This window comes from Athene noctua, chromosome 2 (genome assembly GCF_965140245.1).
Source record: "Athene noctua chromosome 2, bAthNoc1.hap1.1, whole genome shotgun sequence".
In the NCBI taxonomy this organism is placed as follows: Eukaryota; Metazoa; Chordata; class Aves; order Strigiformes; family Strigidae; genus Athene; species Athene noctua.
Genome location: NC_134038.1, coordinates 181,284 through 198,357, shown reverse-complemented (window position 1 = coordinate 198,357; position 17,074 = coordinate 181,284). Strand labels below are relative to the sequence as shown.

The following is a 17,074-nucleotide window of genomic DNA, read 5'->3' as shown; positions in this document are numbered from 1 at the left end:
GCCCTCTGTACAGTCCGCAGCGGGCCGGACCGCCAGCGTGCGATCAGGGTCCGTGCGCGTCACCCAGAGCGCGGTACGGCCGCGCAGCGTGCGAGCGAGGCCACACGTGCAGGAAGCTGCGTTTTGTAAGAGCCGAGAGACACCCGCGTGTTCTTTGAGGTGGAGGGCAGCTGAGCGACTGCACCTCCAGAAAAGGAAGGGAGGAGAGAAGGAGAAAGAAGGGTCTGAATCGGCAAATTTTTCCTGGCAGCGCTGAGAGCGACAGCTGCGGTGAGTCGCGGACCCTCGGGCCCTGTTGCCCCTCTTGGACGTTTTGGGCTGTCCCCTGGCCCCCTCTCTATCCCATGCTGCTATGATTTTTGTTGTTTTTTTCTTCCCTGTACTTCTGCTCTCGTTCGTTCCTGCTCCCACTCCCTCTTGTGTCTTCTTCTAGCTCTCCCTTTTTCTTTCTTCCAGATGCTTGGTCCTGCTCTCTCTCCTTCCTTTGTTTCATCCTCCCTTTCTCTCCTGTAACCTAGCGCTGTTATTTTCCTTGTTCAGTTCTTGTTTCAGATCGGCTTTGGGGTCTCTTTTTGCCCACAGCTTTCTCTGGCCAGTTCCCAGGCATTGTTATCCTCGGCGAGCCTGTCTGCCGCTCCATGTGCCTGCCTGCCCATTTCCCTCCCTCCTGGTAATCCCGCCTCTACGCTGTGCCCGAGCTCAGGCCGCCCCTGCTCCTGTATCTCGGCTTTCGGCACGCCCCCGGCGCTTTCGGCACGCCCCCGGCGCTTTCGGCACGCCCCCGGCGCTTTCGGCACGCCCCCGGCGCTTTCGGCACGCCCCCGGCGCTTTCGGCACGCCCCCGGCGCTTTCGGCACGCCCCCGGCGCTTTCGGCACGCCCCCGGCGCTTTCGGCACGCCCCCGGCGCTTTCGGCACGCCCCCGGCGCTTTCGGCACGCCCCCGGCGCTTTCGGCACGCCCCCGGCGCTTTCGGCACGCCCCCGGCGCTTTCGGCACGCCCCCGGCGCTTTCGGCACGCCCCCGGCGCTTTCGGCACGCCCCCGGCGCTTTCGGCACGCCCCCGGCGCTTTCGGCACGCCCCCGGCGCTTTCGGCACGCCCCCGGCGCTTTCGGCACGCCCCCGGCGCTTTCGGCACGCCCCCGGCGCTTTCGGCACGCCCCCGGCGCTTTCGGCACGCCCCCGGCGCTTTCGGCACGCCCCCGGCGCTTTCGGCACGCCCCCGGCGCTTTCGGCACGCCCCCGGCGCTTTCGGCACGCCCCCGGCGCTTTCGGCACGCCCCCGACGCTTTCGGCACGCCCCCGACGCTTTCGGCACGCCCCCGACGCTTTCGGCACGCCCCCGACGCTTTCGGCACGCCCCCGACGCTTTCGGCACGCCCCCGACGCTTTCGGCACGCCCCCGACGCTTTCGGCACGCCCCCGACGCTTTCGGCACGCCCCCGACGCTTTCGGCACGCCCCCGACGCTTTCGGCACGCCCCCGACGCTTTCGGCACGCCCCCGACGCTTTCGGCACGCCCCCGACGCTTTCGGCACGCCCCCGACGCTTTCGGCACGCCCCCGACGCTTTCGGCACGCCCCCGACGCTTTCGGCACGCCCCCGACGCTTTCGGCACGCCCCCGACGCTTTCGGCACGCCCCCGGCGCTTTCGGCACGCCCCCGGCGCTTTCGGCACGCCCCCGGCGCTTTCGGCACGCCCCCGGCGCTTTCGGCACGCCCCCGGCGCTTTCGGCACGCCCCCGGCGCTTTCGGCACGCCCCCGGCGCTTTCGGCACGCCCCCGGCGCTTTCGGCACGCCCCCGGCGCTTTCGGCACGCCCCCGGCGCTTTCGGCACGCCCCCGGCGCTTTCGGCACGCCCCCGGCGCTTTCGGCACGCCCCCGGCGCTTTCGGCACGCCCCCGGCGCTTTCGGCACGCCCCCGGCGCTTTCGGCACGCCCCCGGCGCTTTCGGCACGCCCCCGACGCTTTCGGCACGCCCCCGACGCTTTCGGCACGCCCCCGACGCTTTCGGCACGCCCCCGACGCTTTCGGCACGCCCCCGACGCTTTCGGCACGCCCCCGACGCTTTCGGCACGCCCCCGACGCTTTCGGCACGCCCCCGACGCTTTCGGCACGCCCCCGACGCTTTCGGCACGCCCCCGACGCTTTCGGCACGCCCCCGACGCTTTCGGCACGCCCCCGACGCTTTCGGCACGCCCCCGACGCTTTCGGCACGCCCCCGACGCTTTCGGCGGGCGGGAACGCCGCGCGCCGACGTGAGGGGCGGAGCTTTCGCCTGAGGCGAAGGGCGGGAACGGCGCGCGCAGCAGTGAGGCGCCGCGCGGCCGCCTGAGGCGAAGGGCGGGAACGGCGCGCGCAGCAGTGAGGCGCCGCGCGGCCGCCTGAGAGGAGCGGGAGCGGCGCCCCCGGAAAAGGCTGCTCGGCGATCGGCGCCGCCTCGGCGGGTACCTCATCGGCTCGGCTCGGCTCGGGGCGGGCGGGGGTGGACCCGAGTCGCCTGTGGGGGGGCGAGCGCCATTGTCTGAGGGGCTCAGGAGAGTCCTGGACCCGCCAGGCGCGGCAAGGTGCCTGGAGCAGACGAGTGCCCGGCGCAGTCGTCCCTGCAGGAAGTGCTGGAGCATCGACTCTGGTGAGAAACGCCGATCTGTGAGGTTTTTTTCGGGGGGGAAGGGGGGGTTGGAGGGCGGCCGGGGTTCGGGTGGTGCTGTGGACACTTCTCGCTGGGGACAGGCGTCCTTCTCAGACCTGACGGCACACTCCTGCCCTTGCAGCAGCTGGTGGCGGAGAAGGGAGAGATGTCCACTGCGTGTGGAAGGACCTGCGAGGCAAGAGCGAGCGGGAGGAGCAGCGGAGGAAGTCTGGGCAGCAAGAGGAAAGAGAAGGGCGCTCTGAACAAAGCGCCGCTGTGAGGGGCGGAGCGGTCGCCTGAGGGGGACCTGCCCGGGGAAGGGGCGAGCAGGAGTCGAACCTGCCTGGGGAAGTACCGGATCGACTTGGGAACGGGGGGGGGGGGACGGGACGGGAGCCGCCTTGGAGAGGGGGTCGGTGTCGTCGCCTCGGCGGGGGGGGGGAGCAGTGTCGTCGCCTCGGCGGGGGAGGGGGGGGGGAGCAATGTCGTCGCCTCGGCGGGGGAGGGGGGGGGTAGCAGTGTCGTCGCCTCGGCGGGGGAGGGGGGGGGTAGCAGTGTCGTCGCCTCGGCGGGGGAGGGGGGGGGGGAGCAGTGTCGTCGCCTCGGCGGGGGAGGGGGGGGGGGAGCAGTGTCGTCGCCTCTGTGTCTGTGTGTGGGGGGGGAGCAGTGTCGTCGCCTGGTGGGGGGAAGTGGGGTGGTGTCATCACCTGGGGGGGGGAGTGTCGTCAACGGCGGGGGGTGGGGGAGCGGAGCTTCCTCAGGGCCGGTGAGAGGGGACTGGAGCTGCCTGAGGAGGGACGGCCATCGCCTCAGGGGCGGTGGAGGGTCCAAGCCTCGCTGAACGCGGCCAGGAGCCCGGAGGAGAAAAGCGCCCGTCGTAGACATCCCTGCAGGAAGTGCTGGAGCACGTACTGGGTGAGGAACGCCAATCTGTGAGTTTTTTTCGCAAGGAGGGGGGATGGTGGTGGTGGTGGGAGGGCGGCCGGGGTTCGGGTGGTGCTGTGGCCAGCTCTCGCCGGGGACCAGCATCGCTCTCGGACCTGACGGCATCCTCCTGCCCTTGCAGCAGGCGGCGTAGCGGCGTGGAGGTCTCCGTCCTGTACCGCTGCAGGCCAAGAGGGAGTGGGACGAGGCGCGGAGGAAGTCTGGGCAGCAAGAGGAGGCAGGAGAAGGGCGCTCTGGGCAAAGGGACCTCCCTGTCACCGGGGCTGTGGTCGCACCAGCGTGTCACCAGGACCTTTGGTGCCCTGGCCGGCTTTGTGCCGGGTGACCCCCCTGTAAGCAGGGCTCGGGTCTTTGGGTTTTTGCCGGCCTTTTGCCACGTCACCCCGTGGTCAGGCTGCCGGGCAGGTGGCAACCCTTCAAGGGGGGTGAGCGGCGCCGTCTCTGCGGCCGGGGCGGGAAGCGGAGCTCCTGAAGCGCGCCGTGGTGGTGAGCCGCAGCCAGGCTGGCCGGCCTGTAACTTGGGTGCGGGGGGGGCCTGGCAGCAGGGCCGGGGCCTCTGCTCTGTCCTCCGGGTGGGGGAGCTGGCGCCTGGCTGCGCCTTCCTTCTGAGCACCAGCTCCTCGAGAAGCAAGACAAGGCATCGTGAAGGAGCTGCGAGGCCAGAGCGAGGGAGAGGAGGAGCGGCGGGCTGAAGAGAGGGCTGGGGGGAGAGGCGGGAGCTCAGGGCAAAGGGGCCTCCCCACGGCACCGTTGCCGGCACCTTTGGTGTCCTGGCCGGCGCTGCGCCGGGTGACCTCCCTGTAAGCAGGGCTCGGGTCTCTGGCCTTTTGCCCCCTTGCCCCGACGGTTTGGCTGCCCGGAGAGAGGGGCGAGCCTGTAAGGAGAGAGCGGCACCGTCCCCGCACCGAGGGGCAAATGGGGCTCTCTGGCCCCCAAGCCCGCCCTGTAGGCAGGGGAGGGCTGTTTCCCCGGCCCTGGCGGCTTTCTGCCTGCTGGCGGCCTGGCCAGCGTGACCCCCTGGAGTCGGGGCGCGTCGCGGCACTTGTCCCTCGGTCCCCCGCGAAGCCCCGTGGCACGTTGAGTCCCTCTGGGCTCCGTGCGTCCGGGGGGACAGGTCCGAGGCTCTGCTCTCTTGCTCGCGGGAGGGGACGGCTCCCCAGACATTGGCTGCACAGAGCTCGCTCTCTCTCCTGGGAAGTTTTCTTTCCCCCTGTCCGTGTCCGTGTGCCTGCCTGTGTCCGCGTCGGTGCGAGTGAGCGAGTGAAGGAGCTTCTTGTTTAGGCCCCTGTTGAAATCGCTGCAGCGTACTTAGCTTAAACTTCCCGGGAGGGAAAGAGGGGCTCTGTGCAGCAACAGGGGGTCGGTCCCCGCTGAGCCCGCGAGCGGAGGGCGAGTCCCGGCTGGCCCCTCCTTTCCAAGGACAGAGCCAAGCCGCGTGACCCGCCCGCTCCCTGGGCCTGGGTGGCTGCCTGTCCTGCTGGCGACCTGCCAGCGTGCCGGCCCCGTACTCGGGGCGAGTGCCACGAGCCGTGGAGCCCTCTGACCCGACGGCCCTGTAAGCAGGGTTGTGCCCGTCCCCCGCCCTCGGCAGGAGGAGCGGGTAGCGAGCGGGCGTCTGCGGCCCCCGGCCTTCGAGGGCAAAGGCTCGGCAGTTGTGTCCCCTTCACCGAGAACCGCGGTAGCCTCTAGAAACGCAGGGAACGGCCCTGAGCCAAGTACCTGCCCCAGAGTCCTCGAGACCCTCCCAGAGTTGCCCAGGACGCTCTTGTCCCACAGCAGCCGTGGTGACAGGGAGGGCCCTTTGCCCGCAGCCCCTTTCTCTTTCCCCGGTTTCAGCGTGCCGCTCCTCCTCTCGCTTGCCCTCGCCTCGTAGTTTCTTCCGCAGGCCACGGATGCCTGTTCCTTCTTCCTTCTCCGGGAGCTGGTGCCTGGAAGGACGGCGCGGTCGGGCGCCAGCTCCTCTGCCTGGACGACGGGGAAGCCGGCCGCCTGAGGGACCTTCCCTCAGCGTGCTCTGGCCCCCGGCCCTCCCTCCTGCCCCCTGCCCCGGCCTGAGCCGCCTCAGACCCCATTTTCTCACCTGGTGGTGCCCGGCGGCCTGGGGGCTTAAAGCATAGAGGGAGAGGGGACAGGGGTACGGCAGGGCAGGGGGAGATTTAGGGGGACAGGCAGCACGGGTGGGCCTCAGCCGCCAGCCCCTTGCAACCAGCTGCTCCGCAGTGACGCGGCAGCTTCTCCCAAGCGATGAGGAACCCCCCTCGGGAAGTTCTGCTTCCCCAGCCCCCAGAACCTCTTGGGAAAGGGCCGCTGCTGCCGATTCACCTGCCTTCAGGGCAGACAGCGCCCAGCACTCTCGATAGTGCTTGGCTGGCGCCTTGTGTGGGGTGGCGGCCCTGTTAGCGGGGTGCGGGTCAGGGCGCCCCTGTAGCGGAGAGGAGGGGCCTCGTGGGCCTTTGGGACCGGGGCTGCCCTGTAAGTCGGGGCCTGGCCCGTGCCCTGCAGTCCCGGGCACGCCCTGTAAGTCGGGGCCTGGCCCGTGCCCTGCAGTCCCGGGCACTTTGCAGTCCCGGCAGCGGCTCGAGCCCCCTGTAAGCAGGGGCGCAGCCTCGGTGGCCGCCGCTCTGCATGCCCAGCTCCGTTTGCCCAGAGTGCCCGATTCCGAGCCCAGCTCCAGCGCCCGCCGCGACTCCACGTGTGGCAGCACCGGAGCACCGATTGGGTAAGAAAAGCCGATCTGTGAGGTTTTTTCGGGGGGGCGGGGGTATAGGGCTGTGTGAGGGCGGCCGGTGTTCAGGTGGTGCTGTGGCCAGCTCTCACCCAGGACCGTCGTCGCTCTCAGACCTGATGGCATTCTCCTGCTCTTGCAGCAGTTGGTCGTGGAGAAGAAGGGAGAGACATCCACCGCGTGCAGAAGGACCTGCGAGGCAAGAGCGAGCGGGAGGAGTAGCGGCAGCGGTCCGGCAAAGAGGCGAGAGAAAGCCCTCCTGGGCAGGGGATCTCCCTGTCACCTGGGCTGTGGTCGCCTCCAGCGTCCCTGCCCCTTTGGGGATGTTTTCTTTGCCTCGTGAGCAAGTACTCGGCTCTTGGTAGTTCTCCAGTTTTAGAACCTGCTCCCATTCCACCTGACGATGACCCAACTTCCTGAAGTTTTCTCAAAACTCCTTTCTGTGCTTGGATGTGGCTGCACCAGCCGTGGGGAGCGGGAGGGCTCTGCAGCCACCCGCAGCGCCCTTTGAGGCTGCGTGGGATGCCGGGGGAAGAGCAGTCGGGAGCAGGGTTTTGGAGGTGGATTCCCCTGCTCTGAGTGCTTCTCTTTCCGCACCTGTACGGGGAAGGAAGCGGCTGGATCTCAGCCTCTGGAGGAGCACGTTCCTCTTCCCTGCCCCAAAAGGGCGTTTGTGCCCACCCTTTCCCCATCTGTTCAGTGCCGGGGGTGCTCAGTCAGATGCTTTCTCCAACTGCGTGTTCCCCATTTAGCTCCTTTTCTGCCCAACTCGGCTTTAACCGCTGCCTGCCACGTGGCGCTGCGCGTGGGATTTTAACCTTTGGCAGCCGCTGGAATGTTTGCGGCGTGTGTTGGTCCTGGCTGCTTGCAAGGGGACTCTCGGGGTGAAGCGCTAAGGCTTGGACAATAGGGCCAAGCCAGAGTTGACCTGTAGACGAGTCCTGTGTATTTTGTAAGTTAACCATTGTGCTAACAGGTATTTTACTAAGTGATAACCAACCACCTATTCCGATGTAAAAAGTGGAAGTATCGAAGCCTGAACAACAGGCCCTGAGCCGAAGCTGCTCACTCAGTATGTCATCGTTAGTGAAACAGGTGTGGAAGACGTAGCTCTCTTGAATGTACATTTATCTTTCTTTGTGTGGGGATAAAATAACCGGGTCGTGGAGACCGTAGTCTGGCCCTGTGGCCTGACGTGAGCCCTTGCACCTAGTCTGCCTGGGTAAGCAGAGGAGCTCCCTTAGCTTCTCCCCTGAGCCCTGGCCAGGCTCCGGGGGAATCTAATGTGAGATTGAAACCAGATATTTCCGCTCCAAACCAAGGTGCCAGCTCTTCTGGCTTGCCGATTTTGGGGTATAGAAGGGTGGACCCGCTCACAGCGACTTTGGAGGCCTCACCTACGGGTGGACGCACCGCGTAGGGTTTCCCACTTGCCGGGAAAGGCTCTGCAAACCCTCGCTGTAACCGGGGCTGCCTGCGGGTCTGGGTGATGGCAACGGGTGCAGGTGCTGAGGGATCTTTTTTAATCGCTGTTCCCTCTCTCTCAGGCAGTCAGGATTTGATGCGTTACCCTGTATTTTCCTGTCTGTGTGAGTGCACTATTCCGTCTTTCCTGACTGCGTGTTTTCCATATTCTTCTGTTATTTAGTTATTTCTAATAAAATACGCCTGCTCCTTTCACTCCGGTGTCTGAGTTGAATTGATATCCCTAATCAGCAAAACGGGGGGAGATGAGGTGGCGCTTTCCAGAGCCGAGGTCGGTGTCGGTTTGGCTTTGGGCTGAGCTGTAGCCGCCGCGGCGCTAGTTCCTGGCAAGGGGACGGACGGGGGAGCTGTCGGGGCCAGAGCTGCCGTAAATATGATCAGACAGCTTGCTCGGGTTCTCCAGCTCCTAGCGTACGCTCCAGAAGAGCGGCTGAACGCGGGCAGAAATGTTCCTGGATTTATCTGGGTTTTTTTAAAAAACTATTTCTGCTATCACCAGGATTTGAAAAACTAAATTGGATAAATGTGAGTTTAGGAAAAATATCTAACAATACGTGTGCTTTTAATAGTTACTGTCCTGGTCTCCCAGGGACCGAAGTTACGCTGTTTCGTCCTTAAAACAACTCTGCGCTCCCGTGTCGCGTTGTCACAGGCTTTCCTCCCCCTTCCACCCGTCCGAAGAGCCCTGAGGCTGCTCTGACCGACACTTCGGTCACCCCGCTGAGTTCTGGGTCACAAGGCGAGACTGCGCTGCCCTGCGCTGCGGCCGTGCCGGAGCTCCTCCCTCTCCGGGGGGTTATAAGATTTGGCAGCGTCGGTCCCGTCGGCCCGCGCACCGGAGCGGTCTCGCCCAGCGGCTGCTCCCGCTGGCCGGGGAAGGTTCCCCCGGCGGGGAGAGGCGACCTGCGGCGTGCGGCTGCGCCGGGCGGCCCCCGGAGTGCGCGTGCGCGGCGGCGGCCCCGCGACCGGAGGACCGGCGGCCCATAGAGCGCGAGCTCGGAGGAGCGACGGGCATCTCCGGCGTTTATTAACGGTGCTGGTCGCTATAGTTACCGGGGGGGGGGGAGCGTGGGCCGGGCCGGAGGAGCCGCAGGGGCGGGCAGGGAGGCTGCAGGCAGCGCCCCCTCCCTGTCCGGGGCCGGTGCTGGAGGAGGAGCCGGTGCGAGCCGAGGCAGGAGCGGGGCCGCGCGGCCGGGCGGCTGCGGGGAAAGGTGCGGCGGGACCGGGGGCGGAGGCCGCTCCGCGTCGGGGCCGGGCGGCGGCGGCGCTGCCCGGAGCCGCGCGGGGCTGCGCTCGGCCGGGCTTCCGGGTGCGCGGGCGGCGCGGCGGGAGCCGTAGTCACGTGCAGGGGGCTTCCGGTCGGCCATGTTGGCTCCCCGGGGCACGCCGGGAGCTGCAGTTTCTGCGCTCTCGGTTCCCCGCAGCCGCGGCGCTGGCGGGCGCGCGCGGCACGGCACAGCCCTCGGTACCGGCGCGGCCCGAGACGCGGTTTTGTGGCGGTTTCCCGCGGGCTGCCCGCGGCTCCCCGAGACGCGGTGTGCCCCCCGGCCCGGGGGTGCGCGTGCGCGGCCGCGGCGTCTCCCGGGAGTGCGCGTGCGCGGCGGAGGTGAGTGTTGGGGCTGCGGCCGGGCCGGTCCGCGGCAATAAGGGTCCCTGCCGCCTCCGTGCCCCCTCCCGAGGCCGCGCTGGGGCCGCGCGTGTCCGTTCCTGCCCCGGGGATGCCGCCGGCTGCGCCCAGCTCGGGCTGGCGTGGGGTGTCTCTGCCCGGCCTGGCGCTCCTCACGGCTCGGGGGCCAGAAGGGACGGGCGGAGCCGAGCCTTCCCGGCCGTGGGCAGCGGGGCGGGAGCCGCCGCGGCTGGAGCTGGAGGGGCCGGAGAAAGGGAAGGAAGGAGAACGTCAAGGGCATGTGGGCAGCAGCCGCCTCGCCCTGCAGGAGGAGAGCGCCTGCCTCTCCGGGTGAGCGAGGAGCCCTCTGCACAGTCCGCAGCGGGCCGGACCCAGGCGCGGAACGGCCGCGGAGCGAGCGAGCGAGCGAGGCTGCGTGTGTCGGAAGCCACGTCTTGTAAGAGCCGAGAGACACCCGCGTATTCTTTTAGGGGGAGGTCAGCCGGGCGAGTGGAGTTTCAGAAGAAGAGGAGGGGCAGGAGGAAGGAAGGAGAAAGAAGCATCTGACCTGTCCAGTTCTCCCGGCAGTGCCGGGAGCGAGAGCCGCGGTGAGTCCCGGGCCCTCGGGGCCCTGTCGCCCCCCTTGTATGTCCCAGTCCCTTCCCGCCCTTCTCTTTCCCATGCTGTGATTTTTTTTTTCTTCTTCTCTATATCTTTTCTTTCTTTTCTTCTGCCTTGCTCCCCCTTCCTCTCTCACTTTCTCTCTCTTGTCTTGCTGCTCCCTTTTCTTTTTCTGTCTGCACTTCTGACTGCTTGTTCTGTACCTTTTGCATCACTCCTCAGTCCATTTCTCTCTCGATCCTTCCGTTCTGCTCCTCACTTCTCGGTTTCTCTCTCTTTCCTCTGTCCTACTCCTGCACGTAGCGTGTGATTGAATGAGGTTCTGTGTCTAGCAGGCCTCATCTCGTAAGAGCTGTGAGACACCTACATCTTCTCATAAGTGGAGGACAGCCAGGCACCTGGAGCTGTAGAAGAGGAAGGGAGAAGGCAAACAGAAGGAGGAGTCTGACCTGTCAAATTCTCACGGCAGCGCGGAGAACTGCATTAAGTCCCGAGCTCTTGGGCCCCTCTCATCCCTCTTGTGTGGCCTGGTCCCTCCCTGTCTTTCTCCTAGACTCCTCTCTTTCTGGTGCTGCTCAACTTTTTTTGCTCACCTGTATCTTCCGTCTTGCTTGGAGCATCTCCCTGTCCCCATCTTGTAGGTCTTCCCTTTCTCTGCCCTGTACCCTGCCGCTCTTGTTGCCTTTCTCCATCCCTCTCTGTCCAGCTCCCTGTTCCTATTGATGCCCCTTTCTTCTTCCTGCACCCGCTGCTATTCCCTGCGATCTCCATCTCTCTCTTTCCTGCTCCCTGTCCCCCGTTTTTCATTCCTACCTCCGTCCCTCATAGCCTGTCTGGCCTTTTTCCTCGGTGTCTTTCTCTCTGGCTGACTCCCTTCTGCTGTTTTTCGTTTCCTCCCTATCCATCTTGTTGCCCATCGCTCTTTTGTCTTCTCTCTCTCCATGTGTCGCTGTCTGTCTTCCAGTCACTGTTCTTTAATTCCTCCCTCTTCCCTGTAGCTTGCTGCTATTTTTTTTTTCCCTGTTCTCCATCATGCTCTGTCGGGTGCCCTGTCCCTGTTTATCAATTCCTCCCTCTGCCCTGCGGTCTGTCTCTTTTCACCATTTAATTTTTGCCTCGCTCTCTCTCTGTCTGGCTCCTTGTGCCGGGTTTGCGAATTCCTTCCTCTGTGCCCCGTACCCCCTGTGATCTTTGCTGCTTTGTGGCCTGTTTCTGGCTGGCGCTCTGTTACTATTCAGTAATTCCTCTCTCGATGCCTTGTAGTCTGTTGCTTTTGTCTTTTCTCCATCTCTGTGTCTCTGTTTCCCCTGTTTTAGAATACACCCCCCCACCCCCACCCCCCTTCTTTCTGTATGCATCAGGATTAGTTTTTGGCTCCAGGTCTCTTTTTTTCTGTGTCTCTGTCCCTGTTTCCTAATTCTTCCTTCTCTGCCCTGTCACATGTAGCGATGTGATTTGTTTTGTGTTCCTTCCCATAGTTTGCTGTCCTGACTCCACATCGCTGTTGCTTTTTCCTCCCTCTGTGCCCTGTTCTCTGGAGCTTTTTGGTCTTTCTTCCATCTTGCTTGGTCTAGCTCCCTGCTCCCCCCCTTTTTTTTTTTTTCCCCTCCATGTCTGTTGTGCCACCCATCCCAGCTTTTTTTTTTTCTGCATCTCTATGCTGCTCCTCGTCCTTCTTTGTTGGTTTCTGTCCTGCTCCTCCTCCTTCTTTCTGCTGCCTGTTTTCTTCTCTCCCTGCTGCTTTTTTTTCTGCATATCCACGTTGGGTTCCCTGTCCCCATCCTCTCACCGCCCCATTGCTCATCTCTTGTTTTCTCTCTACCCCTGTACTAGTCAGCTAGCTGCCACCTTTCTTCTGTCTTCTTGTGTCCTGCATCTTTCTCCTCATGTTTGGCAGTTTCCAGCTCTGCCCTGCAGCTTGTTGCTCCAGGAACCGACTGACTGTTCCCGGCTGGACTGAGGAGCGTGGCTCCGGGAACAAGCGCCAAGGTGTGCCAGGGGCAGGGGCAGCATTAGGGGCCCTGAGCCCCGGAGCAGACTCACTCCCTTCTGGGACTTGTTCTGTGTGTGACTGAATAAACACTTGCTGGCTGCCGGCTGCCTTTTGTGCTTCCTTTGCCCCAGGTGAGGGGCTGGGAGGGGTGATGATGCTCTGTGGGGGTGGGTGATGGCCTCCAGCTGTGGGCTGGGGCTGGAGGGGCCCCAGGTGTGGGCAGTGAGGCTGATGGCAGCGGCCCCTCCCTGTAAAGGGCTTGCTCCGGGTGGAGGGGCGGGTGCTGCTGTTAAGAGCAAGGCAGCCGTCGGAGGGGTCGGTGTCAACCAAGGGAGGAGCAGAGCAGTCGCTGAGCATTGCTGGGCCCTGGCTGCACCGAGGGAGAAGGTGAGTGGAGCCGTGCAATCAGGTGGCAGCTCCTGGGGAGGATGGCGGTGCCTGCAGGGTGGCAGTGTTGGAGGTGGTGGCAGGGGCTGCCCCGAGCCGGTGGTGAGGCTTCTGGGTGCACTGGTGGGGGTTCGGAGGGGTGAGCAACGGTGTTGCTGCAGGGTCAGAAAGCAGAGAAAACTGCCTCTCGCAACCCAGCGGGAGCTGTGCTCCTGGCGTGTGGGGTTTCTGGCCAGCCGCGTTGGTTCCCTGGGTCACGCTGGGATGCGGGGTCTTACAGCGCTTGGCGTGCAGGCGGCCGTGCCGCATTGGCCAGCGCGTGCCAGGAGCTGTAGGTTCTGCAGACTCGGCTGCCAGGCAGCCGCACCGCTCGTGGGCGCCCGTAGCGCGGCGCAGTCCTCGCTACCGCCGCGGCCCCTGTGGCGCAGCACGAGGGATAGTTTTGTTGCCGCTTTCACGTGGATTCCCGGGGGCTTCCAGCTGCTCCCCACCAAGCGTCGTGCCCGTTCCTCGAGAGCGTGTGCGCAGTGACGTGCCGCTCGGCCGCCGCTCGCGCGGGGGGTGGCGCTCGCCCGCGCTCACCGCCGCTGCCTGGCAAACGCCACACGGTGCTGTCGGTGGGCGACACAGAGGTGCCCCCGTGCCCCACGCTGCCGCCCGCCAGCAACGTCAGTGCGATGCTCCGATGCCCGTGGGGGGGTGCGGCCACGCTCGGTGCCCCCTCCTGGTAAGGAAATGCCGCCGCCGCCCCACGTCACACTGCCGGCGGGCGCTCGGTGCGCGAAGGGCAGGACTGCAGCGCCGGCCCCGCACAGGTGTGCGGCGCCGCCAGAGCCGCCTTCCTGCTGCCGCAGCGTGAGGCTTGCTGGGCGTGATTCCTGGGGGTGGGCGAGGGCCGAGGCCGCCGGTGAGGCCGGCCCGCCCCTTTGGCAGGTGTGGGGGCCCCTCCTGCCCGCTGGCCACACGGCAGCGGTGGGGCAGGAAGCTTCACACCGCCTGCTGTGTCAGGCCTCCGCTCTGCTGGAGGTGATCCGGGCCGGGGGAGCCCCAGGGAGTTACCCGAGAGCTGGGACAAAGGCAGAGGGGAAGAAGATGGGTGTCCCCCGGGGGTTGGTGCCGGGTGCCTCCCCAGCTTGCCAGAGCTCCCCTTGAGCTGGCACTGGCCTCGCCCGCACCGTGTCCTGGCCCCAGGTCTCGCACCTCTACCCTGAAGCCCGTCCCGTAGCCCCGGGTCACCCCCGAGCCCCGCGGGGATGGCGGCAAGCCGGCCCTTGGCGCCTCCGCAGGAGCCCCTGTGGAAGGGGGGCTCCGGCCAGGGGCGATCTACGGTAATAACGGCAGTCGCTTCACCTTCTCCCAGAGGCCTCACCGGGGCCGTGTTGGAGAATGGCTTGCAGAGAGCAAGGCCGTGGGTCTCTGCAGGAGCTGATTGCAGCCATCTGAGGTAAACAAAGGAAACAACCCAGGGTACAGTTATGCTTACAACGGACTGTTATGTTAACAAAGAGAGAAACTGAGGTACACCGTGGCCTTGAGTGTGATGGTGAACAACCTTGGGAAAAAAGGCAGGCCAGAAGAGGGAAGATGTTGGGACATATCTGAAATGCCACAAGGGGCTGGGATATTATAATGTAGCCTTTTACACGTATCCAATAGATTTGTGAGTAGTGTGCATGATTATTGTAGAGTGCTTATGTAAGGGGTGATTTTTTTCAATAAAGCTGAAGCTTGCTCTATCATTCACGTTGAATCGGCTGCTTGCTTCCTCCACCTGCTGCAGGGCCGTGCTTGCCTGTTCCTTCCCTGGGGATGCTGTTGACCGGACCCACTTCAGAACTGTGTGGGGTTCTCTGCCTGCCCTTGTGCTCCTCGCAGCAGAGAGGTGAGAAGGGACAGGCCCCTGGGACGTTTTCTGGCTGTGGACAGGAGCTGTCACAGCTGAAGCTGGAGAGGCCTGAGAAAGGGAAAGAAGAAAATCAAGGGCATGTGGGCAGCAGCTGCCTTCCACTGCAGGAAGAGAGAGCCTGCCTCTCTGGGCGAGGCAGGAGCCCTCTGTACAGTCCGCAGCGGGCCGGACCGCCAGCGTGCGATCAGGGTCCGTGCGCGTCACCCAGAGCGCGGTACGGCCGCGCAGCGTGCGAGCGAGGCCACACGTGCAGGAAGCTGCGTTTTGTAAGAGCCGAGAGACACCCGCGTGTTCTTTGAGGTGGAGGGCAGCTGAGCGACTGCACCTCCAGAAAAGGAAGGGAGGAGAGAAGGAGAAAGAAGGGTCTGAATTGGCAAATTTTTCCTGGCAGCGCTGAGAGCGACAGCTGCGGTGAGTCGCGGACCCTCGGGCCCTGTTGCCCCTCTTGGACGTTTTGGGCTGTCCCCTGGCCCCCTCTCTATCCCATGCTGCTATGATTTTTGTTGTTTTTTTCTTCCCTGTACTTCTGCTCTCGTTCGTTCCTGCTCCCACTCCCTCTTGTGTCTTCTTCTAGCTCTCCCTTTTTCTTTCTTCCAGATGCTTGGTCCTGCTCTCTCTCCTTCCTTTGTTTCATCCTCCCTTTCTCTCCTGTAACCTAGCGCTGTTATTTTCCTTGTTCAGTTCTTGTTTCAGATCGGCTTTGGGGTCTCTTTTTGCCCACAGCTTTCTCTGGCCAGTTCCCAGGCATTGTTATCCTCGGCGAGCCTGTCTGCCGCTCCATGTGCCTGCCTGCCCATTTCCCTCCCTCCTGGTAATCCCGCCTCTACGCTGTGCCCGAGCTCAGGCCGCCCCTGCTCCTGTATCTCGGCTTTCGGCACGCCCCCGGCGCTTTCGGCACGCCCCCGGCGCTTTCGGCACGCCCCCGGCGCTTTCGGCACGCCCCCGGCGCTTTCGGCACGCCCCCGACGCTTTCGGCACGCCCCCGACGCTTTCGGCACGCCCCCGACGCTTTCGGCACGCCCCCGACGCTTTCGGCACGCCCCCGACGCTTTCGGCACGCCCCCGACGCTTTCGGCACGCCCCCGACGCTTTCGGCACGCCCCCGACGCTTTCGGCACGCCCCCGACGCTTTCGGCGGGCGGGAACGCCGCGCGCCGACGTGAGGGGCGGAGCTTTCGCCTGAGGCGAAGGGCGGGAACGGCGCGCGCAGCAGTGAGGCGCCGCGCGGCCGCCTGAGGCGAAGGGCGGGAACGGCGCGCGCAGCAGTGAGGCGCCGCGCGGCCGCCTGAGAGGAGCGGGAGCGGCGCCCCCGGAAAAGGCTGCTCGGCGATCGGCGCCGCCTCGGCGGGTACCTCATCGGCTCGGCTCGGCTCGGGGCGGGCGGGGGTGGACCCGAGTCGCCTGTGGGGGGGCGAGCGCCATTGTCTGAGGGGCTCAGGAGAGTCCTGGACCCGCCAGGCGCGGCAAGGTGCCTGGAGCAGACGAGTGCCCGGCGCAGTCGTCCCTGCAGGAAGTGCTGGAGCATCGACTCTGGTGAGAAACGCCGATCTGTGAGGTTTTTTTCGGGGGGGAAGGGGGGGTTGGAGGGCGGCCGGGGTTCGGGTGGTGCTGTGGACACTTCTCGCCGGGGACAGGCGTCCTTCTCAGACCTGACGGCACACTCCTGCCCTTGCAGCAGCTGGTGGCGGAGAAGGGAGAGATGTCCACTGCGTGTGGAAGGACCTGCGAGGCAAGAGCGAGCGGGAGGAGCAGCGGAGGAAGTCTGGGCAGCAAGAGGAAAGAGAAGGGCGCTCTGAACAAAGCGCCGCTGTGAGGGGCGGAGCGGTCGCCTGAGGGGGACCTGCCCGGGGAAGGGGCGAGCAGGAGTCGAACCTGCCTGGGGAAGTACCGGATCGACTTGGGAACGGGGGGGGGGGGACGGGACGGGAGCCGCCTTGGAGAGGGGGTCGGTGTCGTCGCCTCGGCGGGGGGGGGGAGCAGTGTCGTCGCCTCGGCGGGGGAGGGGGGGGGGAGCAATGTCGTCGCCTCGGCGGGGGAGGGGGGGGGTAGCAGTGTCGTCGCCTCGGCGGGGGAGGGGGGGGGGGAGCAGTGTCGTCGCCTCGGCGGGGGAGGGGGGGGGGGAGCAGTGTCGTCGCCTCTGTGTCTGTGTGTGGGGGGGGAGCAGTGTCGTCGCCTGGTGGGGGGAAGTGGGGTGGTGTCATCACCTGGGGGGGGGAGTGTCGTCAACGGCGGGGGGTGGGGGAGCGGAGCTTCCTCAGGGCCGGTGAGAGGGGACTGGAGCTGCCTGAGGAGGGACGGCCATCGCCTCAGGGGCGGTGGAGGGTCCAAGCCTCGCTGAACGCGGCCAGGAGCCCGGAGGAGAAAAGCGCCCGTCGTAGACATCCCTGCAGGAAGTGCTGGAGCACGTACTGGGTGAGGAACGCCAATCTGTGAGTTTTTTTCGCAAGGAGGGGGGATGGTGGTGGTGGTGGGAGGGCGGCCGGGGTTCGGGTGGTGCTGTGGCCAGCTCTCGCCGGGGACCAGCATCGCTCTCGGACCTGACGGCATCCTCCTGCCCTTGCAGCAGGCGGCGTAGCGGCGTGGAGGTCTCCGTCCTGTACCGCTGCAGGCCAAGAGGGAGTGGGACGAGGCGCGGAGGAAGTCTGGGCAGCAAGAGGAGGCAGGAGAAGGGCGCTCTGGGCAAAGGGACCTCCCTGTCACCGGGGCTGTGGTCGCACCAGCGTGTCACCAGGACCTTCGGTGCCCTGGCCGGCTTTGTGCCGGGTGACCCCCCT

General features: G+C 65.5%; 1 long non-coding RNA gene across 2 annotated transcripts; it reads left to right on the top strand.

Moving 5' to 3' along the window:
• Window positions 1-9,225: 9,225 nt before the first annotated feature.
• Window positions 9,226-10,463, top strand: LOC141956729 (uncharacterized). 2 transcript variants are annotated; one of them, XR_012632999.1, is made up of 3 exons: window positions 9,226-9,393; window positions 9,885-10,001; window positions 10,350-10,463. It is a non-coding gene; the product is annotated as an uncharacterized LOC141956729 (long non-coding RNA). The 2 variants fall into 2 exon arrangements; XR_012632998.1 differs by having other exon boundaries at window positions 10,318-10,457.
• Window positions 10,464-17,074: the final 6,611 nt, after the last annotated feature.